Below are 27,485 nucleotides of genomic sequence, written 5' to 3' on the forward strand. Positions count from 1 at the left end.
GCATGGATGGCATTGGGTTGAGTTGGGGAAGTGTGTTTTTTGGGGGTGGCCTTTGTGATGTTGTTGGGCCTGGCCATGTGGCTGGTGGCCATTTTGAAGCCTAGGCATGCAAGCTTGCCTGGCCTTGTCTGCCAACAGGCCTGCTTTCATCCAGTAGGTTCAGAGCAGGTAGCCACAGCTTTATTAATCAAGTGTTTTCTGTGTGGTCTGTTGAATTTAGACATCATTTAGGGCATGGATGGCATTGGATTGAGTTGGGGAAGTGTGTTTTTTGGGGTGGCCTTTCTGATGTTGGTTGTCTTAAAGACATGCTTTTGTTGTATGTGCCTGGTGTGTTGGTGTGCAATGCATGCACCCTGCAGACCTTTTTGGGGTCTGTGAATGTTCGTATTTCCATTTTGTTGCATTAAAAAGGCAGAGCAGTGTGCTTTAGTATGCATCCTTTACCTGGCTTTTATAGGCCTTTTGTCAGCTCCTGGTGTTTCCCAGGCCCCCGGCTTGTTTGTGATTTGTGAGTGTCCATGTGGGTGGTGGCCTTTTTGGGTGTTTTTTTGACTGTGAGTTATTAGTGTCCTGCTTTTGCCATAGGCCTGCATGGTTTTCCTATTGGCTATTTGGCTTACTGCTTCCATCCATCCACCCCCTTTGCCAGCAGCTGCTCCATGGATGCTGAGATGCTCAAATAATTTAATGGTCCACCCCACTTTCATTACATTTTTATTCTGGTGGTTATTATTAACTTTCCTATCCTTCCTGAGAGTGTAGTGTGTGGCTGTACACAGTAGTATAACATAGCTCTAGTGAAAAAAAAAGTCATAAATGGCTAGACTATCTTTTGTTTGCACTAGTACAGTACTAAGTAACTGAACCACAACAACAAATGCAACATTTCACTGATGTTCTTCTCCTGTCTTATTTGCTTTAAGGTGCACAAAAGACAGAGTAGGAGGTGTCATCAGCATCACCCGGCTACCCGTTGTACTGCCAGCCAGACAGAAGTCCTGCTGCGCATCACGTCCACGTGTGACCAGAACTTGTTGTACATCTGCATCCTGCCTGACATCTGAAGAAGATGGCCCCAAAGAAAGGTACCAGGTCCAGTACCAAGAAATTTGCCGGTGAGAAGAAGGAACAGAAAAAGGAAGTGCCATTAACCACGACTGGTGGTGTGCCGGCCAATGTTTTTTTTGGCACCAAAGCGTTGTCCGGGAACCAAGCTGGGAGCAGCACAGCGGTCCAACCCCACCAACCTAGGCCCAAGGGCTTTAGTGTCGCAGAGGTAGCCAGTCTACTAACGAGCAGCGATGTTGAAGAAATGTCATTACCGCAAAGTAGTACACAATCAAGTTCAACGCAGGCGCAAACTCAGCAGATCAGTGTGCAGCCGCCGCAACAAGAACAGCAGCACCCGCCGCAACAAGAACAGCAGCACCCGCCGCAACAAGAACAGCAGCAGCCGCCGCAACAAGAACAGCTGCAGCCGCCGCAACAAGAACAGCAGCAGCTGCCGCAACAGCCCACCATAGTAGTTGTTGCTCCTGATGTAGGGGCATTTCAGGAAATCGAGCTTCCTGCAGACAAAGTGGAGCAAAGTCAAACCACTGTTTCAGAAGATCTATTGTCTTCCAGACCACCAGCAAGGAAAAGGAGGTTTAGTCCATCTTCTTCTTCAAGCCTAGCTTCTGATGATCGTGATGACACTTGTGTCCCACCAGCTCGGTCTGAGAGTGATATACGCCACAAGACAATGCTTCTGAAAAGGAAGGTCCCAGAAAAACTTGAGTTATGGAGGTAGATGTAGAAGAGGGGGGTGATGATGTTGATGAAGACGAGCCAGTCATCACGCACATTACTCCCGCCCCAAAGGGATTGGAGACCAACATTCTCACCCTATCCAGAAAGGCTGCTACTGAGCGGGATGTAGCACGGATCTCACCACCACAGGTTACACCACCACTACCTCCAGCTGCCATATTTTCCAAGGCCCGGCAGGGACCTACATCCAGCTCAACCATCTCAGTAGGTAGTGGTAGTAAAAGTCACAGTGTAGGTGCACAGGGGCACACATTTTCAAACACCCCCTCTAGTTCATCTGGTGTTGAAAGTGGCACATCCAGCAGTGCCAGAAAGTTCTCCTCCCCAGTTTGGGACTTCTTTTCTGTTAGCGCCAAGGAGGAGAACGTTGCTATATGCTCAATTTGTCGGCAAGGTGTTCGGCGTAGTAAGCTTGGTACAAACTATGGTACCGGAGGACAAGCAAGTCATCTAAAAAGACACCACACTATCGTGTGGGAGGATCACCTACTTAAGTTAAAAGAAAGTAGAAAAACTCAACCCATTGAAGTTGGGCGGGATGAATCAGAGAGCGATATTATTGTGGTGGCAAGTGAAGAAGAGGGAGGCATTTCTAGCCCTGTCCCCAGTAGTGCAGTAACGCCCACATCCTCCTCAGTAACATCAGAGTGGCACCGCAGTAAGAGCCATACTCAGAGTCTGGGTGAGACACCAAGGCGACCGGCGAGTACCTCAATGAGACAATCTGTGTCGTTGAGCCGTAGTGGCTTAATGAAAACAGCACCACTAAGGAAAGTAAGCCAGCCTACCATTGAGAGCATGTTTAGGTTAGAGGGGCAGTTCCAACGCAACCACCCAACGGCACGATTGTACAATGCGAAGCTGGCTAAAATGTTAGCGCTGGACCTTCTTCCTTTTTCATTTGTGTCTGCCATCTGCCCGAAATGGAAAGTTCCCAGCCGGTCCTATTTCGCAAGAATTGCTGTTCCGGCACTACATCATGATGTGCTGGAATTGGTTGGACACGCTCTGCAGAAGAGTGCTGTGCACAATATCCACCTGACAACAGACATGTGGAGCAGTTGCCAAGCCACAGATTACATGTGCATCACTGCACACTGGATCTCTTTTGTGGGGGTTAAAGATAAACTATCTGCACGAGGTGTTGTTGACACAGCTGCGATTTTTGAAGGTACTTGGAAACATGCAACTGTAGCCATGTTCTCCATGGAGAAATCTCATACGGCTCAAAACATTTTACACGAGTTTCGCACCAAGGTTTTGGAATGGCTGCGGCCCAGAGGGCTTCCTATTGGTTTGTTGCCACAGACAATGGCAATAATGTACTTAAGGCCATGGAACTTGGTTCCTATTTCAGGGTTCCGTGTTTGGCGCACTGCATAAACATTATAGTTCAAGACTTTCTGAAAAAGAACCCATAGTCAGCAACTTACTGGCCATCTGCCGAAGAATATGCACTCATTTCAGCCATTCTTTTAAAGCTCGGAAGCAGCTGAGGATCATCCAACGTCAACTTAGGATGCCAGTCAAGGCACTCATCCAGGAGGTGGCAACACGTTGGAACTCAACATATTACATGCTTGATCGTCTGTCCGAACAGCACATGTCACTCCATGAATATGTCTGGAAAAGAAGAGGGGATGCTAGTGCTACTGTTAAAGGCATGATCCTTGACATGGAGCAATGGAGCCTAATTAAATGCCTGACTGAGATGCTTTCTCCTTTTGAGGTCTTCACACGTGAAGTCAGCAAGGAGGACTGTACAATGGGCCAAGCTATCCCATTATTGCAAATGCTAGAGTATAAGCTGAATAATGTGTCTGAATCATACAAAGGTGTAGAGGACAGAAGGCAAGCCCATGACTTGGTGGAGAGCTTATCCCGGCGCTTAACTGAAAATGTAAGGTTACAAAATAAAATTTTGTCACAAGAACATTACATTTGTGCCACAATTCTGGATCCACGTGCAAAATTGGGACTACTGAAGACATTCCTTGCTTTTTCCAACAATGATGTTGCCCGCTACAAAAGTTGTATAGCTGAAGCAGCCAGTAAGTTGGAAAACGAATGGCTGCTAATTAAAAGCCCGCAAGATCAACCCACAAGAAGTACTGATACTGAAGCAGGCCATGCAGAATAAAGTGCAACTTCGTCGGCTGAGGGCAGTGCGGTTGGCTCACAATCACAACACTCACCATCACTATCGACTACAGAAACAATAACTGGATCATTAGGCCGAGTACAATCATTATCATTCCAGGATTGGTATGTAAAGATGGGCTATTGTAAGCACAGTGCTGATGCACAGAAAAAACAGCACAAAAGCTTACCAGCAGCAACCCTGAACATTGAGCAGATGGTCCAGGCCTATCTGGACGACCCAACAGAGGTGTACGTTGATCAAAACCCATTGCAGTATTGGTATAGGAAAAGGTATGAAGGGCCACAGCTCAGCAGGCTGGCGATAAGCTATCTGGCTTGCCCTGTCGCAAGTGTCTCTTCCGAACGTGTTTTCAGTGCTGCTGGTTCCATTGTAACATTGAGAAGTACCAGTCTATCTCCAAAAAACGTGGAGAGGTTAACAATGATCAAAATGAATCAGCACTTCATACCACCGAATTACACAATACATGAATCAACGGAAGAAGATGAGGACAGCGGCTCAGGTGACGGAAGTATTGTGTCAGATGATTACCTACTACTGGCTGAACCCCCAGAGGTTGAGGACGAGCTATACTTCCCTGACAATTAGGCTCGCACTTACTGTCTTCCTCCCTTTTTTCCCCCTTTGTTTGTGTCTGTTGTTCCGGTTATAAACTTGTGAATCAACCAATCCATTACCACCATCTTCTACTCTTCTAATTTAATATACAAGTTTCAGGTGTCTGCTATTTGACAGTACAGTCCTCCGAATCCAGCTCCTCCGCTCCATCATACTGAATCTCCTGCGCAAATCTATTTCCCTCATGAATGATGATTGGATGATGGTAACAACAAATTCAAACTTTCCTAGTCCTTCCAAAAGAAGTGGACCATGAATCAGATGACTACTATAGCTATCCTCCTTTCAGAGCCGAGAGAGACTGGCCATTAACTGAAAATAAGATGGAACAGGTAATGATTGATGCCATGCATTGGACGCAGAGTCGCAGACTGAATGATTTAGATTTTGTTGTGTTTGTTGTGCATGAATTTATGTAATTGTGCACTGCCACTAATCAACTTTCTACAGAACACACTAATTTCCCCCTTCTTGCAAATAAGACATTGGTACTTATCCTGCAGCTTGGTGACCCATTGCTTTTAATTCAATACAGGAAGGGGACTCACTCAATCTGCGCAATGAGTATGATTGACACATCAGCACCGTCCATCATGATGATGGCGAAATAGACGGCCCGTTAACTTAAGATGAGAAGGAACAGGTAATGATGACAATTAATGGCATGCATTGGACACCTGACTCTAAGCTATTGGTCTGTGTTTGCGTTGTTTGTTTGTTGTTCACAAAGTGATGTCAAAGTGTACTAGTAATCTATCTTTCTGTACACAATAAAGAATGACTCAAGTCAGTAATATTTATATTTCTACTCTTGTTGTGTCATAAAAATTTTACTTATACTGCAGGCCGATCTTCACAGTCAGTCAGTAAAAGTATCAGAGATGATGATGATTAAGTCAGGACTCAGGAGGACGTTTCATGAGTGGCATAAACGGAAAAGCCAAAAGGTAAACACGTCAACAACAACAACCACAGCAGACCCAAATGTCTGTGTGGAAGTTGAATAGAGTGTAGCGGTGGGATGACTGCAGTGCATTGATTTTACTAACTTAAACTGTAAAATGCTATGTTTGGAATGGATAATGTGCTTTGCGTTTGTCCAACTCTTTGAGAGAAAAAAAAAGAATTTTAAGTGTTAACGTAGGATGTGCTAAATGCTAAGCACTGTGGGCCTGCTCTCTCCTGTTACTGTTGAAGGTCAATGCTGGAAACAGACTAGAGTAGAGATGATGCATAGATGCCACCTCGGAAAGTGTTCTTGTTGCACTACACCATTACTTGTGCATTTGTTTTAACTTTCTTTCTCAATATCCCCTTTGGTTTTCAATCTACAATTACAGGCCAGGCCTTGCCCGAAACTTTGTAAAACATTACAATGCATATTAATTACCTTACCAATCAATCACCTTTTTTTTTCCAGCCGGGCAGTGGCGAGTGGCGAGGCGACACACCCAAGATTGATGGACGAGAGGAGCAAGAGGAATGCCGAGATGCAAAAATCCAGTCCACATTTTTGACCAGGATAAGACAGTAACAGTATCGCCTTTTATCTTCTTTTAAATAATTTGATTAATATCTTGTATACAATATTTACAACAGTGTGTTCTTGAAGTTGTTATTATCAATCATCATTAGGTTTGCTCTGTGTAATTACGATTCTTCCCTAGCAATATTTAACATTTCTATTTGCTATCTGTTAAAGTATTAAGGCCGGCACAACAGAACAAGAACTAGAAGTGTATGTAATACGGGTCTCTCATCATCATGCATGCATTGCCTTTTTCTCCCTTAACATATGTATATGGTAGTCTTCAATGATTGTCGTTTGTTTGTCTATCTATGCATACTGTTTTTCTATGTCAAACCTTTCCCAAAAACCCCCTTCCAATCCATTCAACAAACCCTAACCCTCTTCCCCCGGGCTGTGTGACTTATTGTCGAGGTGTAACTAAATTAAATGTACACCAACACTTAATCACACACTTGCTGGGGCGGATGTGGTGAAAGCAACACTACTTCAATTTCAAGGTAGAGCGATGATCTTCTTCTGCTTGGCCACCCACGAGTAGGATATTTCAGAGGTTATTTTTTTTAACAAAGGAACATATACCTCAGCATGAATTGCCGCCATTGATTGGATTTGTTTCTTGTCATTCCTCATATACAGCACTAACTGTTAGGCTGTAGGCCTAGTCAAGTGACTCGACACAACTATAGTTTGTAACTCTGTCTAGTAGGCTATCCTCCTAACCACCATTCTGTTTTTTGTCAAATATTTGAGCATATTATTGTTGCTCGGTAAATTCTGTACTGTACTTCATTCAACTACTCCTAACAGTCTCTCAAAGGCGATTGACTGTCTCCTTCTCTTTTTTTGCAAATGCTGCCGCCCTGCCAGTGTCTACTACTACTACTATGCTGCTACCACCACCACCACCACCCCAATCATGGCATGTATGAAAAAGGAAAACATCTTCAACATGCAGCCAGTGCTGTGCCACAGTTGGACATAAACATCAAGCACCGGTAAGAGAGAAGTTTGGGGGAGGCAGAATTAATAATGGACATGTTGTCAATGATTTAATTTTCACACACCACTCCAAAGAATGCATGGACTACAGGACAGACTGAAAGTACTAGAAGGACCAGTCAATGAGTGAGGTGTGTCGCATCTATCTGTTTGTGTCTTATACAGTCAGCCAATTATTGAAATCAAACACAGGCTATGGGAGGCCATGCACCAGCAAGGAAACAGTGTGATGTAAAACAGTTACCCCACCTACAAAACATTAACACCATTGCATGTAACATAGAAAAATATATTTAATTTACCCTAACAAAATAAACTAAACCCACAAAAGCTGACCCACCCCCCCCCTAACCCCAACCAATGTCCATAGAAGTCCGTAACACCCTAACAAGTTACCACCCACCCACCCAAACAAGAATTAAAAAAGGGGCAGAACAGGATGACAGGGACTAAGTGGTGGGGCGGGACTGAAGGAGGACACGCATCTGGTGCATCTCGTCCTCTAAACGGGCGACGCGGCGTCTAAGGCTGCGGCAGTTGCAGCCACAGTGGGGGGGGGGCACCGGAGATGGCACGGTAGCGGCGGGCAGCCGCCAGACGGTGGCGCCGTACCGCTGGAGGGCGGTGGCTGGGGCCCGGGGCACTGGAGGAGGCTTGAACAATTGCTGCCGCAGTCTCCTCCTCCTCCTCGGCTAGGACCACCAGCCGCCGGTATTCCCGCTGGATTGCCTCCAGCTTCCGGCGCCGTGCCTTGGCGGCCAACTCCTTCCGGTCGAGTTTCGGAGTAGCTGTGTATCAAAAAGAAAAAAAAAAGACAATTGTCAAATATACTCTTAGAAAAACAGTAGGACATGGTAATTATTTATACACATAGTGGCATGGTAGAGTAGCACTATAAAATAAAGCACAGTAGTACATAACATTTTAAATGTCGCCCGTCCTTCTTCCTTCCACCCGTCTTTCACTTTTTAGTTGAACAGTGCACCAGGTGCTCTTCTCCATAAAACTTTCAAAGCGGAGTTGAAATCAGATAGATTAGGCCATTGGTTACTCAATACTCCGGCTCCTAGTCCTATGCCAATTAAAGGGAATTCTAGTCTTCCAGTTCACTCTTCAAACGTCCCCAACAACTCATACCTACTTACGACATCGGATAGCGGGCGGACTTTGTCCGCCCGCCATCCTCATGCTAAAAAGGGTGGGGGTCCCGTGGGGACAATTAATTAGGATGATGCGCCCGGCACAGTGGCGGATCCTGTTTTTTTTTTTACATTCTGGTTGGCTTTGCTAAAAGCAATGCTAAAATATTGTGCTGCTTTTCCAAGCACAACATGACGGGCCCCGCACGGAGCCTGTCACGTTTTGGTTTGAAAGGCGGGGGGGGGGGTACCATAGCATAGGTAGGTACCCTCCATGGGGGCCCCCAAGCATACTCTGCAATGTCTGCATGCCTTTCCGTGGCGGACAGCAATGCCGCCACGCAAAGGCATTCCAAAATGCAGATTATATGGCTGGCGGTGTGTTCAGAGAGACACCACCGCCATATTGAACCCTTTTCCGCCTGGTCGACATGTGGGGTGTCTGAATATTTTCTACAGGGATGGCGGGAGGTTTGCCCCTGCGGTGTCGGCAGTGAATTCCAGCCGGCCCGGCGGGGGCAATACGCCCACCATCCTAATGGGGCCCTAAGTCACAACTGTACAGTATACATATACATACAGTACACCCTTGCAGTGAGTGTACTGTCAAGTTCAACAATAGTTAAGGATTATGAATCTAACTTACCACCGCCTGCCACTGGTGCTGCCACTCCCCCTACCGCTCCGTTGCTATCTGCAGCAACTGCCGCATCCTCGCCCTCCGCGTCGCCTTCGCTGGCCCCGGCAATGGTGGTCGGTAGTGCGCCTAGAAAACATTACACATTTATTAGGCGTCATATACACCTCCCCCATATTGATCAGTAGCAAGGTTGAAAAATGAGTTAATACTAACATACATCACTAGTACAAATCAGGTAGTAGTAGAGTAGACACTAATAGTTATATATGATCATTGTAGCCTTTGCTTAATTAGCCCTAGCCATGCTACCATTTTACCTTTGTGTCTTTTATTTTTGCACATGTGACGTTACCTTGCAGCTTCTTGTATAAGACACCTTTGAGCCCACATGACCTGCCTCACACTGCTACTATCTAGTCTATGCGCTGCGTACAAGCGGTCAACAAACATTAACAAGCCACTTTTTTAGGAAGTACTGGTGTACTTCTGTTTCTGTTAGTCCATATTGCTTATCCATAAATGCTACACTTTTTGGCACGGCTGAGAAATGCTTGCAGGTTGCAATATACTAACGCACACCATTTCATTGTTCGCATTACAGACGCGAGATTCCCTTCTACAAACCAGAGCTTCTGAATGATGCAACAACTACCAGTACTAGGTTCTTCTAAGGTGAGGGGTCCCTTCACTCACATCTTCATTTATGAATTTATATAAACTAAATTGCTATGGGATGGTGGTGCTGCCTTTCACCACTGTTCAGTTATCATGATTTAATTCCCAACTGTATAAGTGTAACAATGTATATTGTTTTAATGTTATTGATTTTCCGGTTGGTGCTGCATTTATAAGAAAACAGTGTACAGACCTTCTCAAATTGAAATAAACATTTTGAACTTACATAGACTTGGTGGTATTTGGTGTGGACTAACTTACACGAGTGAGCAAATTAAAGTAAGGGTGTGCATGTGAATTGCTTCCACGACTGAGAGGTTGGGTGTGTTATGTTCTGGGTTGTCTACTTGTTGGGTATCTTGGGGGGAGGGTTCCGAGACCTAATAGTTATGACAAGACAGTACTATAGTCAAGCAGTGGAATTGTGGTGGGTGCGGAATTTGTGATTGAGGTGTGCAAGGAAGGTCCAACCTACCATCACCAACATCCTATTTTCTGGTGCAAATGTCTGTGTATGTGCAAGATCCCTACAACAGTAGTATGTCCTATAGGGTATCATATCAAAATAGTAATAAATCTGGTAGGGCTGTTGCTGTGAATTTTCAAAGCCTCAAGATCTATAAGAGTAAAAGTAGTACAATACAACGACCCAACGGATTGGACTTAATGGCTCGAGCTACTGGTGAATATGAGTTTTATATTACAACCTTTCACAAAGAGTGGCACTGGCCAACTGTGCAAGACTAGATACTACAGTACAGACAGACTGATAGTATGTAGTAGTACTCAGAGTCATCATAGCGGAGGCAGGGATAAGATTTTTGAAACCGTACAGATCGAAGGATAATTGGTGGTAAAAAAATAGCATTTGGAAACAAACAATAGTTCGGGAAAAATATGGGGCAGTACAAGTTATGGAATAAGAAATATTATTAAAAACAAGAAGACTTACTGGGGCCAGCAGAGGAGCCCTCAGCGGTGTCCTCCTGGTGGTGTTCTTCTGTGTGTCCCGCCGACTGCCCAGTCCCTGTCGGTCTGCCCCTGGGTGCTGATGAGCAGGAAAGATATAAGAAAGAGACAAACATTGATGGATGGTGTCAAACAAATACAATATTTTTCAACAACGCTCAAAAAACACTTATGTAAACAACAATTGCAATAACTAAATTGACCGATCTCATCTGGTCACCAAGTAATATCGGGGGATTCGCAGTTCGACTACTTAAGTTACTATTTATCAACAGTAATCCAGTCTTCCATTCTGATTCCAGAATACCAAGTTACAACTAAGCCTAAGTACAACGTACCACCCAACCTAGCCCACCTATTCCAGGCATTCCAATTGTACATTAAGTATGCATTTCCACTGTATTCCTCAACAATGCATATGGTCAAATCATGGAGGACACATGAACATGACTACATGTTTTGTATACACCAAATTTGGGTTTGATTGATTGATGCTGATCTGCTAGTGCTAAGTAACTGCTAAGCCTACCACCACTCATTGAACAAACTAAAAAAGGTTCTAATAAAGACAGCCGTACTACCAGCACGTCACGTAACTGAGTGAGGGGGCATCACACATACCACTAACAAATAAGAAGCTCATAAAAAGTACCTAAACCGAAGTATCAATCCGCCCCTATCTATTAGTGACAGGACAAAGTAAGGAGTGGACTAGAGTCACTGTAGCATTACGTAACTTAATTTCTCTAAAATAAACTCGTAAAGAATCACGCTAAGCAAGCGCAAACGCAATGCTGCAAACAAGTAAGATTAGCGCAGAAGAGCACCTGTGTCAAAAAAATCACAGACTTTTAAACGTAATTCACCTGGAATGTAAGCAGCAACATTCTAGCTGGTTGGAAGAAAAAAAAGATATTCGCAATATATAACACAGAGCAGAAGAACAGACACAAAGTAGTAATAATTAAATAGGTACTCACCAAGCCCCGGGACCTCCACTCCCAGCAGGTCCAGCAGGTCCTGCTCACGGTCCAAGATGTCGGACCACCGGTGCGTCAGCTGCGCCTGGGTGCGCCGAACACCAGAGAAGCGTGACACTGCCCGGCGCACCTTCCCCCACCACTGCCGACGCTCCCGGAGGCTGTACCCGGACCCAGGCCTGCCACCTGCTGCCAGGGTTGAGGGGAGGTGGCGCTGCACAAAGAAAATTAGTGCAGCCAACTCCACCTCCCCAAATAAGGCCCGTGCCTGCACCCCTTGTGGGCGGAAGGCGGTCGCGGCTCTGGCTGCGCCGGCGAACAGCCCTACCCTTGGACATGGTTCTGGGGACGGAGCGGGAAAGAAAAGGTAAAATAAATAAAGGAGTAAAGGAAATAAATAGCAGGCAATAGAAAGAGAAAAAGTAGCTAAAAAACAAAAAAAAAGTAGACAAAAACAAAAAATATAGAGGCAGGAAAATAGTTAGAGAAATAATAAGTAATAAAGATCCAAAAAAAGTGGCTATAAACAAAGGATTGAAAAGATTTTGGGAGGATTCAAAATCAGGCCCCAGAACCATGCAATAGAGTGAAAAACAAGATGGCCGCGCCCATTGCGACCATGTGCGCAAGTTCGCGCGATATTTTCTCCCGAGCAAGCAAAAAGCAACGCGATCAAGTAAAAGCGGTCGCGAACAGGAAATATCGACCGCGAACGGGCGCGAACATGCATTGTGCGACCCGGAACAGGAAGTAAGCATCGCGAGAGGGCGGAACAAGTGAAAACAAGATGGCCGCGCCCGTGAGCAACCGCATGGGTAAGTTGGCGACCCGTGATCACGCAAAAATTACCGCGAACAAGCGGGAAAAAAACTTCCGCGTCTTCGCGATATTTTTGGCGTGTTTGCAGAGATTTTCAGCATTTTTGCGATAGTTTGCGACAGTTAATTTCGCAAATTCCGCCCACCCCTAATCCAAACTACTTTTGAATGTTTGCACAATAGTGAAACATGGCCTCTAAGAATTAGACAAAGCTGCATATGTCATAATTGCACCCTTTATAATGTTCTTCACAATCACAGTAGTGATAGCTAGATCTAGATAACTAACAACTAGCAACCGGTTTAGATGGTTCTCACATCTCACAAACCATCTAAGTTTGACGACAGGACCGTGGATTTAGATCAAGACAGCTTTTCACATCTAGAGGGCTTATAATAAAATAAAACTCCCTTTTTCTCTTGGGTTGGTGACATTTGTGGATGGCTCTATTGATGTCACTGTCGATGTTGTGGAGGGTGGAGATTTTCTCAGAAAGAGAGTGCAAGAAATTCTGGTTTATTCTAGAGGATCATTAGCATGTAGAGACATTGTGTAAGACGTATTTCAAAGGAGAACTCAGCATCACATTTTGGAAATACTTTCAAGTGATTTTCTTGGCTGGGGAAATACTAGGTGAAGCAGAAAGTGACATTCTTTGTAGACAATGAGGCAGTGATGAGCACTGTTATTGTGGAAAGGTTGTTCACAAGGCATCACACGTTGACCTCTTGTCTGAGATGGACTGTTTTGTGAAGTTTTTGGAGCATCCCGGGATAGAAAACTGTATAGATGTCAATCTGTCTCATTCACAGGGATCAAGATACCAAGAGTTGTTAGTAGAAGCAGACCAGTCCAAGCACAAATGTGGAAAATCAAAGATTGAGACTGCTCGCAATAAGGCAAAAGTGGTGGCTGAATGAACAAAGGGCAACAGAGAAGAGATGATAGGATGTGTTTCATAAAGGATCTGCATAAAAAGTGACTCAAGGCAATAAAGGAGGAAGTCAGCATGGATGTCAGTTCAGCAAAATGCCAAAAGTAGTGGAGGGGACATCGCAGACCCTTTGACTTCTCAATGATATTATAGGATGCTTTCTGAGTGTTTATACAGTGCTGCTGTTCTTACTCACAGACTAGGGGTCAATGGGGCAGAGACAGGGTCAGTAGCGTTCAGGACAGGGGCCACAGATGCTATCTCTGATGACCACTAAATGATGTCCATGGTAGTCAGATAGGAGCATGGGTGTCCCAGTACATGTCCTAAAAGATTTACTTAAGCAGATGAGGATATTCACATTCCAACATGATTTGGCTATGTTTGGATTTTGGTTTTCCATTATGTTTTTACTTTCAGAGGTAGTAAACGTCAAAGAGATTGTAGGATCTATGTGGAGACACATGGATATCAAGGCAGGGCAATGTGCATTTAGGTGACAGAAGTAAAATGGAAAAGTGGCCTTGTTGCATTGGTAAGGTAATGGCCAAAGGACATTTGGCTGGTAAATTAGACAAGGAATTTGTGAGGGCTAGTGTGGTAGTGTACACACATACATTCATAGATATATACATATATTCATACAGGAAGTGAAAAGTATTGAGATGTGGGAATTGCTATGGAAGTAACAGAATGCAACTGCTGGGCTTCATGAAAAAGTGGAGCCCACTTGCTCCTACATGGCACTAGTACAGAGGGAAGCAAGATAGGCATGGAAGTGAGACCATTAACAAAGTGAAAATATAAGTTCATACAGATTCAGAGGCTGAGCCCTCGGGCAGGATGAGTCAATGAATAGTTGGGACACTCACTTTAGACAAACATCAGGACAGAACTCTGTATGTCCATACAATGGATTGTAAAAAAAAGCTTGGAGTTCCACAAGGACTACCACTTATGGAAGACTGTTGGAATGATCATTCAGGGAGGCTAAAGTGCAATGCTCAAGGCAAGGGGGGATGGTGTGGATACGATTAATGCTCACTTGGAACTGGGGAGACTTTGATCCTTGACACATATGAACCCAAATATTTGAGGTCGAGGGAACCAGAGGAACTGTGGGTAGTTCTTGTCCATGTCCTCCAAAGACAATGTATGTAGCACTACAAGGCAAACAGAACTGATACATTGTGGCTACGTTACCCACCAGAGGGGCCTTTGTCTAATTTGTGGGAACCGGATGTCCTGAATAGCTCCCAGTTCAGAAATGACCTATGGTTTTTACTAAATTGTAAGGCAAGACCTCATACCCCCTCCCCCAACTAGGAATCATGCTCCATCATTGGCCGGACACACTTGTCAGAGAAAGTTCTAGTGGCGAGTCTGCCCCCTGTATTAACAGCGAGTACTTTTATTAGAATAGGGGAAATGTCGAATCCATCAAATGTGAGAAAATTCTCAGATCCTTCTCAAAGTAACCTCTTTATTCTGAGGAGGATCTAGAGGTGATTAAAAAACAAATGGTGATGCTTTTCAGTGTCAATTACTCCTGCTTCTACTTGATCCTGCTTGTGTTTAATTGGTATTTGTCTGGAGGAAAATGACTTGATGAAGCTCATAGGTTTAGATTTGATAAAGGAGCTCAAGGAAGAGCTTCAAAGAATGGGTCTGGAAACAGAATTTTTTGGATCTATTTGGTGATGATTAGAGTATGCAGAGACTTACTGAAACTGTTACCCATTTAAAGAGTATGCATTTGTCTTTCCCGCTTGTTTCCACCAGCTGATTGCGTCAATACAATTAAAGATCCTCTCCATACCACACTCGAGACAGTTGCATGGTTAATACTTCGGGCTACGTTCCCACACGAGGGATTTAGTATCAACTTTCCCTCTAGTACAATTAACCCTTACACTCCTGCAGTGATAGACAATCCAGACTTCGCACACAATCTCAATGACCAGTCGACATGTATCTTGTTTGCTGTAAATATTCTGTCTTTTCACTGTGCTTTTGACATCCAGATGAGTCTTAAGGTTACTGCTGTTCACTAGGTATGACTTTGTACCGACATTGTATCGCTACCATATCTCTTCATGCCTTTTGTTTTACTTACATTAACATTTGGTTCCATGTGCAGTCCTACTTAACGAGGATCTGTAGCTCAATGTACACCCACTGAGTGCTGTTGCGGTCTGGACTGATACTGAATAGGGTGAGTCTCCCTGGATTATTTTCTGCTGCATTTTCACGAATTCGACACAGGCATAATAGCCACCTCTAGTTCACCGTGGGGATTCACCACCAATGAACACGTTCTGATGCATTCATGCATTTGAAGCCACCACTACCTGTTTTTATGAATGCTTGAAGAGTCACGTTTTTTGGCTGTTTCTCTATACCAACGTGTTTACTGTATTCCGTTTTAACTGGCATCATTTAACCTTTTCCCTTACAGGTAACACCAGACACCGACAGGTATTTTAAAAAGGAGTTACTTACTCACTAGATACCATCCCACTGAGAATATTGTTACTACCACATTATCTCAGGTTGTAGATAGTTTTTTTGCATAGGTCCTGAAGAATCGCGAGTGATACAACTCCTAGCGAGAAACATGTTGACCATTTTGATATAGTTCACTCACACAGGAGACATTATACTCTGACGAGTGCCACACCTTCACGTTTTTAATTAGGGAAGGAGGCCCCCAGAATAAAACTAACTCTTAGCTGGCACTCCTAAACCCTGTTTTTACATCACGTATTCACATCTACACCACTTAGGCCCCCTCACCCGCACTTCACCATACGGCTGTTGGATTGAAGATCTCCGATAAAGTGCCCCTTATTAAGGGAGCCCGTTAGGCATTGCACCGCCGGCCCGACGAGGAGCAGCCCATATGATGAAGCATGACACCTGAAAGGGTGTGTGAGGGCATTATTATCCAACAAATGGATTACCAACTCTAAACACATAGTGTATGTAGTTGGTTCCAGCCTTCCCTTGACTCTTCTTCTTCTTTTTCTTTTTCCTTATATTGAGGAACAGCAGAAACATCCTTATTGGTTATATGCATTTGAGTTCACATAGAGTTGACATGTTATTGTATTGAATAGGGTAGGCAGGGCCAGGTACAAAAACAAAGTTTGGTCTCTCTTTGTTGCTAAACTGGGTAAAGCTCACTGGCCATTTTCCGGAATGCAGCAGTATTTATTGAAGTTAAAAGAAGGCAAAATAACGCAATTATGGCATGTCGCATGATTTCAAGTCTATTCAAATACAACTCCTATCACTGGATCATGGGAACAATGTGAATGAACAGAATGCGAACAGAAAGCTGTTTTTTGCCCCACTTGTGTTTTTCATGCTAAAATATGATACTCACTCCAAAATTTGCATTTTACATAATTTTGGAAAAGGAAATAATGCAAATTTTGTACACGGCTAGTGGTAGGTCAGAAATAAATCTGTTAGGCAGACAAAAGTGTGAAAAGTCGGCCATATATAAGTGGGAGGGGAAAAGCAGAGGGTTAGCACCACAAAGGAAGGGGTCATTTGTTTTTGTGATTAGGTAGTTATTGTTGAAAATGCTCTAGATCCACGCCAAGGGACATAGGTTGTTTTGGCAATGGGTCAGAGGATGTGTCATTGTACTGCACCATATCTTGATATAATGCACCATTTGGAATTACGCAGCATTCTTGGTTTATAGCCTGGGGCACTCAGAATGAGCCCCTGATGTCTTTGAAAGAACTGCACATGAAAGATAGGCGTCAAAGGTATTTACCGTGCAGAGTGTATGTTATCATTGGTTTGCTTTTGAAAAGACACGTGCCATTTAATGATGCATGAGCATAGAAACGCAAATATTTCTAATGAGAACTATACATTGCAAAAAATTATAAGTAAGGTGGTTGTTTAAAAAAAAGTTGTACAGCAGAGTAATATGTGATAGAGGGTGGTGTTCTTTGTTTGCATATCTTTAGTTATGATATATATTTTTTATCACATGATATATGCTTAATCAGCTCGTTGTATTCCAATTATTTTTCTACAAGTTGCTTACCAGCACATCATGGGATATTCATTACTCCCATCATGGTATAGAACAAATTTGTGTCTTCGGACAGTCCTGTGGTACATGTTCAACGTACCATGGCCTATCTTTGCAATAGTCATTTTCATTACCATAAATGTAAAATATTGTTAATTTTATTTTGAAAGGGTTCGATTGTTATTTTACAGGTGATTTACAAGGCTAACACCACAATTTAAACATATTAGTAGGTAGTGTGCAAAGACTTGTCCATGAATTATAGAAACGCTACATAAAAACAAGAGTTGTATTTTGAGTGTGGGATACCTATTCACTCCATATCACGCTAATCATGCAGAACGTCAATTCATTTTGTGAATTAAACGAGTATCGTTATCCTTTGTATATTTACATCTACACTATACTATATACTAATACCATCACAGCTAATGGGCGATGGCCCTTGACCCGTGAAAGAATGTCCAAGTAATTGAACCTTTATGGGACACAAACCTGACACACCATATGGCTCTTTTTTTTGTCAAGAGAATTTGCACATTAAATATAAACCTTCACAGCGCTCCTATGGTAATCCTTCGTAGCCATTGGACTTAAGCTCAACTTTTGATGTCTTTAGTTAGAGCTGGGTGGGAAGTTGTACTGTGGCACGTCCAGGAATAACTTTAAGGACTCGGAAAAGAGAAGTGTATTCTCCGTATTCTATTCTAAGAAGGGTATCCGTTGCTATGTGTGGCTGACGGGTTAAGCTCAGACAAATGGAGATGCAAATATTTAGTGAAGCAATTGTGCAGTTCAAATATATTTATAAAAAACGTTTCAAAGAATTTGTAGACCTTTCTAACGGCATTACGGCCTCTGTAAATCAGCAACTCTTTTTATGTATTATTTTGGAGCGATAAGTAATTAGATATTAGATTAATGTCATATTTTCAAGTAAGGTTCTATTCTACAAGCATCAACCATAGCGAAGCCCGTGATCGAAAAGCAGAATGGCGGCTTCAGGCAGTGACACAGCGAGGGCTTCCTGTTCCATAATGCAAGCAAGGAAAATGTCCCCGATTCCTTTTACTACGCCTGTTAGGTTGTAAATAACAGCCTTGGTTTGGGTGCTTTGAGCCCTTCATTCTTCTAGGCCTCGGTGCACAGTACCTGCTGCACTAATGATAGATGTGCTCCTGGTTTCACACTTGCTCTGAATGGAATGGGATGCACTTGATGGAAACATGCATGCATAGCATACATCATGTATGTACATTACTCTATCTTCTGGAGTAGCCTTAGTAGCACATGTTTGACTAAGTCAAATAGTATTGTGGCTTGCCCCCTGTTCTTGAAGTCTCAGGGCCATCAAAGACTTCCTTTAACTCTACTTTAGCTGTTGGACTGAGCTCTCCCTTGCCTGAGCTGCCTCAGAAGTTGGTTCTACAGCTGTTTTGCTCCAAAATCAACACATCATCACCTCGGCACTGATCGGAACTGACACAGTGCCCTTCTACGCCGGCGCAGTTCCAATCCGTGGACATCCCTGTGTGGCTCGATGACGATGCGGAACCGATCCGAGGTCCCGACTCCTAGGCTCGACGATGATGCATCACCGATCCAAAGATACCGCTGTGAGGCTTGACTTCGACTCATCGCCCTGATTGTGTGAATCAGAAGTGGCGCCTCGAGTTTTTGACGTCAACACGGCCATTTTCCGGAATGCAGCAGTATTTATTGAAGTTGAAAGAAGTGGTAGAGCAGATCACCAGTATTATAAGACAGTGTTGGGAGGAGTGAGGACCCCATAGGTAGGGAGTCCCTTGCTGGGTCCAGCGTAGGAGGCAGCGCCTCATCCCTTTCCCTGTCCCCAGAGGAGTGGGAAGATAGGAGGAAAGAAAGGGAGCACCAGCTGACGTTAGAAAAGCTCAGGTTAGAGTATGTCCAGGCTATGGCGCAGCTGGAGGTCGAGAAGCAACAGCTGGATGTGGAGGAGAAAAAGTTGGAGACCAAGAGGGTCTTAGCGCAGGAGAGGATAGCGGAGGCTGAGAGGGCCTTCACCAGGGAGAAATCAGCTCTGGAGGGTGGACTATCCCCTGCGCGCAGTTTTAATTTTCTGGGCTCCCCAGGGGGGGTTGAGTCCAGTGGTGGCAGCCATATAGATTCCAGTGTAGGAAATCCCAGTCCCAGTCCCCCCAGTCTGGTACCTGTTCCCCAGGAGGAGGAGTTAAGGTTAAAATTCAGGGGCAGTAGGAAACTGTCTCACCAGACTTGGGAGGAGTTTGTGGATGGATGTGAGGATGCAATGTTTGATGGGATTCCCACAGCAAGTGATTTTGATATACTGTGTAATCTGGTTCTCAAAGAACACCTGCTCATTTGTTGTGTGCCGGGGTTGCGCCAACACCTGTTGGGGTGTGGATTGTCTGAGCCCCTTGAGCTTGCAGGGGAAGCAGAGCGCTGGGAAAGTGCTAGAGGTTCTCTAGAGTCATTAGGGAGTGACTCCAAAAGTAGTGGGTCAGGTATCTTCCAGCCCAGCATGGAAGAGGCTCAGTGTAGCCCAGCTAGGTCCCAGGATAGCGAGGAGGGTGTAGGGGCTTACGGCCTGGCTCAGTGGAGCGGGAGTAAGTGGGTGACCGAGGGTCCCCAGACGTACGAAACCCTGCCTCAGGACTTGGATGGTTTCATGAGGGAACACCAAGTTGGGGACCTAGGCTGTCCTGTTAGCCCATTTGAGGAAGATCTCTTAGTGAGTAGAGGACCTGGAGCACCTGTAACCAGGGCTCCTGTGGTTCTAGAGGCTGGCAGTACCGCTCTGGTAGGGAGGGTACAGGAGTCCAGCATGAGGAGTGATTGGGGGATGAGTTGCCCAGTGGAAGAGCCAGTGGGTCAGGGACTACCCAGTTGGGCTAGGATCCCGTGTAGTGACCAGGGTGACACCACTTCTGTTCTGGGGGATCTCTGCGCACTGTCAGATGGACAGGGGACGGGAGATCCACGCCAGACTGACAGTCACACGGCGTATGTATCGTTTGTTAGCCTCAGGGGGATGGAGTGTAAATCCCCCAAAGTCCTGGAGTGCCAGGCGATTATTCCACCGAAGGTTCTAGGCCGGAGGTTGGAAGGCCAGGTTCAGGATCAGCCTGACCTGAAGGGTGGGACGTCTGTAACCAGCGTCCCGACCGGTTCTTCTTCCAGAGGTACCGCCCCAGTTGGTAGGGAGCAGGGCTCTGGAAGGGGGTGCAGAGGGTGGGAGAGCCCACCTCTGGCCCCGGTACAACCTGAGGGGTTAAACCCTGGGTTGGAATGGCGTTCTAGGTGTACCACTCGCCAGAGGAGGAGGAACCCTAGGAGAAGAGGTAGGGGGAGGAAAGCCTTCCCTGAGACTCCTGGTCCGCCTGAGGGTGTAGACCCTAGGCTGGAGAACCAGTGGCAGTCTAGTCCTGTCTTGCAGACAGGAAGAGTGGAGAATGGCCGCTATGTGCCAGGGGTTACTACCCCCCACTCTGTGATTAGGCAAGGACCGGTGGCACCTGGGTGGCCTAGGGCCTGGTCTTGGCCGCGGACAGCTTGGGAGTACCAGTGGGGTAGCCCAGTTGGTCCAGACAGTGGTGTTAGAAAGAATTCCATGGGTTCACCGTGGCGTAGAACCGGAGGGTGTCCCTGCAGTTGCGGGCCCGCGTCCGTGTTCTATCGCCCCAAGCAGGGAAGTCCATCACGGTGGTGATTGGTCTGCCCTGCGTTTTGGCTGGAAGGGGGTTGTGTTGGACTTGGCCCTTCTGGCAGGTTCACCCCTGAACTATTTGCTTTTTATTGGTGACTTGGTGTGGTGATTTTTGGTTTCTGCGCACTTTCCCTGTGTCCCAGGGTAAAGTGCGTGCGCACTCTGAGTGCATGTGGTGAGATAGGCCTGCCCTCCCATAGGAATGCATGGGGGAATGTATGTATCCCTGGTAGTTCCTGATGCGTGGGGTGTGCAGGCCCGAGTTTGGTATGTGCGGACTCGTGTGATTGAATGCTGCGCGATGATGTGTGCGGCGTGCATGTACCTAGTGTGGAAGTGCCACTTCTAGAAGTGGGCACTTCTGTGTGCAGTGTGTCTGGCGTGTGATTGGCTGGAGCTGGCTGGTGAGCCTGGCTCCAGGAGTCTGGTTGGGTCTGCCCCAGTGGTGAGTGTGAGATTAGCATGCTGATGGCTGGGGAGGAGTGCACCTTGGACCTGAATAGGGCAGGGCTTTCCCCACACAATGCTGGCTCCGCCCCCTGTGGTGCGACTGACGACCCTAGCCCTGCCAGTGAATAGAGTGAGGGGCTGAGCACATCAAGGGTGCTCCCCAACCAGCTGCGACTGGTTTTCCCCCTCACCCTGAACCAAGAACAAAGGGTTTTACTGTATAAAAATGGGGCTGTGTCCCCACAGAAACTGTTCTCTGCCAGGATCTTACCTGAGGGGGGCTGCTGCTGCTGCTGGACCAGAGGACCGCCACTTGGACTACCTCCCTGCCTGGAGGCCCAGTGAGCTGGCTCTGGGTCCAGCCTTGCCCCCACCCCTGCCCTGCTGCATGCAGGGGAGAACTTTGCTGGACTTTGTGCTTCCTGGAATTTCTAAGCGCCTGGAAGCGCTGGACTTGCCTTCAGCGCTGAGAGCGCTTTCACTTCTGCCCTTAGCGCTAGGAGCGCTTTATGTCTGAAAGCCGGTGCCCACCCGGCGTTTGCCCCATCTTCGCTGATCTTAAAGTCCCCTGGCAGGTGCCCACCCTGCCAGGGACATTGCCGTGGTCGTTGGCGGGTGCCCACCCCGCTTATTGGTCTTAATTTCATGGCGGGTGCCCACCCCACCGTGTATTCCATAGCGCGAGGGAGCCTACCCCTCTCACGAGTAAAAGAATCACCGCCGCGGCCGGGGAAGCGTAGGAAGTCAGGCAGCGCTGCCTAGGACAGGGGCGTGGCCCAACCAGGAAGCGGACGGGAGCCTACCCCGCGCTTCTGGGACTCTGACGACAAAGGAGAAAGAAGCCGTGTGGTGACCCAGGGAAGCGGACGGGAGCCTACCCCGTGCTTCCCCGAAGCGGAGAGAGAGACAAGAAGAAGCGGAGCCGGAGGTTCGGCGGGAGCCCACCCCGCCTACCGGCGAAGAAGAGAGCCCCGGGCGTGCTGCTGCTTCAACACGAGACGAAGGAGAGCCGGTGAGTGGGGCGCGAGCTTCGGTGGTTGGGAGGTGTGTCGGGCCACATTGACGGTGACCGCCCCCCTGTGAAAGCTACCTCCCAGCTGCCCCATCTGACAGCGGGCAGCTGCGACGTGTGGAGGGTAGCTTTAATCACGAGTCCCCCGAGCGGGACTCCAATGGCAGGGGCCTTTCTGTTGTGCCTGAGCCAGGCACCGAGGCCCCCATTGATCGTCTGAGAGCCCAGGAAGGCTCCCACGCCCGTGGGGCATTGTGTACTTCAGAGCGCGAGTACGCTCCAACGACGGGGGCAATATTTGTTTAGAGCCCTGAGAGGCTCTAGGGGGCATCTTGCGACGAGAGCCCAGACAGGCTCCAACGACTGCCCTGATTGTCCTAAGGGCCCAGAGGTGCCCAGGCCCCAGTCCCTACAGCTGCCCAGCACTTAGTGGGCAGCTGCAACGTTTAGGTTGTGGCCCTCTGAGTTTTGGACTGTGCCTCATGCGCAGTCTTGCCCCTGACTTTGCTGAACACAGGGCGTCCTAGCCCCTACCAGGCCAGTTGGCCCAGGGACTGCCACAGGTGGCGGCTCATGTGGAGTTTTGCGCTGTTGTTCCTATCTGCACCTCTGAATGTGTTTTTATGCGTCATGTGCCTTGTGTTTACACCTCTGAATGTTTTTAGGCGTCATGTGTAATGTGCTTTTACCCCTACAGGTATTGTGATACTTAGGTGGTTGTTTGTTTTCTCATAGTACTGGTGGTACTAGTGAGGTCCTGATTCCCTGCGTGACATTCTCCTAAGGGGGTTAGGGTTGCGTAGGTGGTACTTACCTGTGACCAGTAGTTACTGGTTGTGTGCTACATTTTCTATTTAGTGCTACAGTGATTGTGTGTGCTATGTTCTAAAGTATTATTCCTACGTTCTAAGTGCTATTTCTACAAAGTGCTAATTCCTGACAGTGGTCCATGTGGCCCTGTCCCCTGTATATATAATCCCTTGTAAATTCTGCCCGTGCCTGTTGACACATTGTAAAGTGTGTGTTTTTATCTAATGTGTTTGGTATAATACAAAGGTTATTTTTTATATAATACCTTGTGTGGAGTTTCCTTTGTGGTGGGCCTTGGGTGTTGTTGCTGGGTGCGCGCGCAAACGCTTTACACATCGCCTCAGAGATAAGCCTGACTGCTCGTGCCAAGCTACCAAGGGGGTGAGCAGGGGTTATCTTTGGCGTGTACCTCCCTTGCCCTGACTAGAGTGGTGGTTTCTGCCTGACTTTGGCGCAAGCCTTAGCCAACCAGAAATCCCATTTCTAACAAGGGTTTTTGATTTCCTTCATCACATTTAAATTGATCATAATCAGAAGTAGTTAAAGAACAGTCCATGGATATTTAGTGATTACAATCAATTCAAAATGCTTGAGATTCATGAACACCTGCCATTTCATAATCATGTAACTCACTTCAAGGGGAGAGGTACTTGGCAGGGCTGCCTTCCATCCCCCATGCTATTCGCTATGGCTATTAAACCCCTTTTCACAAGGCTCCCCGGGGAGGTCTAGGCTTGGGGGATCACATTGGATGGTACGACCCATGTGGTGTCTCTGTATGTGGATTACCTACGCCACTACATCTGCAACGTCTGCAATCTCTCCCTCATAAACACCACACTTCAGGAATTTGTACAGGCGGCACGGCTCCAGGTCACCTGGGCCAAATTGTGTGTGTGCCCACCCAGTTGCAACTAGCTCCCCTTAAGTTGTGGCTTGGAGGAACCCTGCTGAATTGGATGTGTGATGCAGTCCGATACCTCAGAGTTCTCCTTTACCACACCTCAGCCGATCGATATAAAGGTAACCTGAGGAGACCCCTTCCTGCCCTAAAATCACAGGTATTGTTCTGGGAAACTTTTTCTTTAGTGACTACAGGGCAAATAGCCTTATATAAAATGATAGTCTTGCAACGGTTACTTTATTAATTCGTCAATGTTCCTGTTATCTCCCCTGGTTTTTCCAGGACCCTGACACCATATTAGATTAACTTATCTGGAGAAACAATCTCCATTGCATTGCACTGCAAAAGCTACAGCTGCCAGTGGGCAGAGTCAGAGTTGGAGCCCCAGCATTAACAACTTAATGCTTAGCTGCCCAGCTGCCCAGCTGCCCAGCTGCCCAGCTGCAGTGGGTCTCATGGTGGTTAGTGGGACCGTTCATGGGCAAGACATGTAACGGATCTGGCCCCCTGATGCCATGTGCGCTCCTCAGCTTCATATTCCCTGCAGTTTTCCCTCAGGCCCCAGGGTTGCTCCAGATCATGATTGCTATAAATGTCTGACTAAGGTTTTCTCCTCACATGCCACATTTCTTCATACACCGCGCCACTCCTCCTGTAGGGCTTACCATGCTTCCCCGGGTCCTATACAGCCGCTGACTTAAGGAGCAGTCACATGTGATCCTTGGTCATGGCAGGAGACCTCTTTGCAGATGACCACCTCCTTACCTTCGATCAACTTGTCTAAGACTACGCTATTCCACAAGGGCAATTGCTAACATACTGGCAGCTACTCAATACGTGCCGTGTCCTCTGGTCATCAAAGGACGTATTTTTTAATTTTTATTTATTTAGGAGTTTTATATAGCGTTGGCCAGACCCGAAGGTATCGGAGCGCTTTACAACAGTCGTCACCCGAGAGTCATACAATCTAGCAAAAAGTATACATATTGGCTCAAGGATTTTTGGAAGTCTCAGCGCAATGTACATCATTAATGCATGGAAGTCAAGTAGTATTCAAGTTGTGTGTCTGTTGACTTGAACTGAGCTTTCTTCGAGGAGGGGTGATAGAGGCAGTCGGTATTGAGGTGGGGAGGTAGAAGTCTTAATGTCCCAATAGCAGTGAACTGCTGTGTGCTTACTTGTGGGCTTCGACGGCAGCTATCGGTTCGAGAGAGAAGGATTGAGGAAGAGGTCTTTGAGCTGTCTTTTGAATTTTACAAAGGCGGTGGTAATGCTGATATGGTCTGGAATGGAGTTCCAGATTTTGGGCGCATTTCCAGCAATGGACCGGGCTGCGTTGTTTTGTTTGCGTGATTTCAGAGGGATGAGGAGTAGAGTGTTGGTGCTCCTGAGGTTCCTTGCCTGGCCGGCTTTCTTGAGTTTGCAGGCCAGGTAGTCTGGCTTCTCTGTGTGCAGGGCTTTGTGTGTGAGGCAGACAGTTCTGAAGCTGGCACGCCTCTCGACTGGCAGCCATTTTAGCTCTCTGACTGCGGGTGAGATGTGATCATATTTCTTAACTCCGGTGACCATTCTAGCTGCTGCGTTGAGAGTTGTTCTGAGGAGAGCTAAGTGGGATTTTGCTGTATCTGTGAGGACTGCATTCCCGTAGTCGAGTCTAGACTGCACCAGCGATTGAGTCGCTTGTTTCAGGTCCTTGGGCGGGGTGAAGGGTTTTATTTTGTTGAGGAAGGTGCTCTTTGTGGAGTTCTTGATGTGTTTTGCCATGTCAAGTTTTGGGTCTAGGGTGATTCCCAGCGATTTTACAGAGTCATCCAGGGTGTGATTGCCCTTGAGAGCATCAATAGCTTTTAGCCATTCTAAGATTTGGGGTTCTCTTCTTTGTTGGAAATGAGGAGGATTTCCATTTTGTCTTGGTTGAGTTTTAGATGATTTATTGTTAGCCAGTGTTGAACTTCTCTTAGAGTGTCGTTGAGTCTCTGAATGTCATCAATGGAGGAGGTTTCGAGATAGATCTGGGTGTCATCTGCATATAGGTGGAAGGGGATGTTGGCTTTTTTTAATATGTTGGTGAGCAGTTCAATGTAGATATTGAAAAGTTCTTTATGTGTTTTTTGTACTTCATGCAAACTAATTTGAGTTGATCGTGGAGGATTTTGGAAGAGTCGTTCTGTAGCTCTTAGCTGTCTTCTTTCGATGTTAATGTCTGTGTTGAACCAGGATTTGGATGGAATGTTCCTGACTCTTTTTAGTTTCAAGGGGCTAATTGGTCCAGAATGGAAGTCATAGTTGTGTTGTAATGGGAGGTGAGTTCTGTTGTGGAGAGATCCTCTGTGGGGATGAGAAGGAGAGAGCTTACCTTTTCCTCTAGGCAGCCAAGGGAATCTGAGTTGGATTTCTCGCCCATTTGGGGGGGTCATGCTTGGGGGGTTGGTATCGGATTGTTTGGTTGAATAGTATGATATGGTGGTCGGACCTGTCAAATGGCAGGATATGGTCGATCGTGACTGTGTCTCGTTGGGCAATAATGGCATCTAGGATTGCTCCTTGTTATGAGTTTCCTCTGAGCAGTGTTGAGTAAGGTTGTTGGTGTGAAGGAGATCCTTCAGAGTTTTGATTAGCAAGTTGTTTTCTTCGTTCCAGTGTAGGTTGAGGTTACCTAGAATTAGGTTGTTTGAGTCTCGGAGTGAGCAGTGAGCAATCAGGTCAGACAAGTGTTCACCGAATGTGTTGGTGTTGCCTGGCGGATGGTAGAGGAGATGACAGAGTAGTTTTTTTTGTCACTTGTCTTAATGTTGGCGATTAGGCATTCAAAGGTGTTGTAGTTGAAGGTGTCGGTTTCCGTTATGGAGATGTTGTTCTTGTGAATGATTGCTATGCCCCTTCCTCGTTGGTCCTTTCTGTCTTTATTGATGATTGCAAAGCCTGGAGGCACCAGCATATCCATGACTGGGGAAGAGAAATCATTTAGCCACGTCTCGGTGATGAACGTGATGTCTATGTCATGTGTGAGGATTGATTCCGACAGCTAAATGCATGTTTGGTGGCTGATCTGCAGTTTATGAGCATGCATGTGGTGGAGGTCCCCTCTTTTTTGGGTTTCTTCATTAGGGGGGCCCTGGGGTTGTTAGTGAGGAAGGCAGGGGTTCTTAGGGATCTCAGAGGGGAGTAGACTCTTCTGAATACCGTGATCACCTGGATCTTGGAGTTTGGGGTGACAATGGAGGAAGTGTCATTTGAGGAGGCAAGATCCGATGCTTCGCTTG

At 46.3% G+C, this 27,485-nt stretch overlaps 1 long non-coding RNA gene across 1 annotated transcript; it reads right to left on the reverse strand.

Annotated features, from left to right (window-relative positions):
• Positions 1-7,794: 7,794 nt before the first annotated feature.
• On the reverse strand, positions 7,795-10,630 carry LOC146802032 (uncharacterized). The gene is made up of 3 exons (XR_014967421.1): positions 10,534-10,630; positions 8,913-9,032; positions 7,795-7,915 (listed from the first exon to the last, which is right to left on the reverse strand). It is a non-coding gene; the product is annotated as an uncharacterized LOC146802032 (long non-coding RNA).
• Positions 10,631-27,485: the final 16,855 nt, after the last annotated feature.

This window comes from Triturus cristatus, chromosome 8 (genome assembly GCF_964204655.1).
Source record: "Triturus cristatus chromosome 8, aTriCri1.1, whole genome shotgun sequence".
Lineage (NCBI taxonomy): Eukaryota > Metazoa > Chordata > Amphibia > Caudata > Salamandridae > Triturus > Triturus cristatus.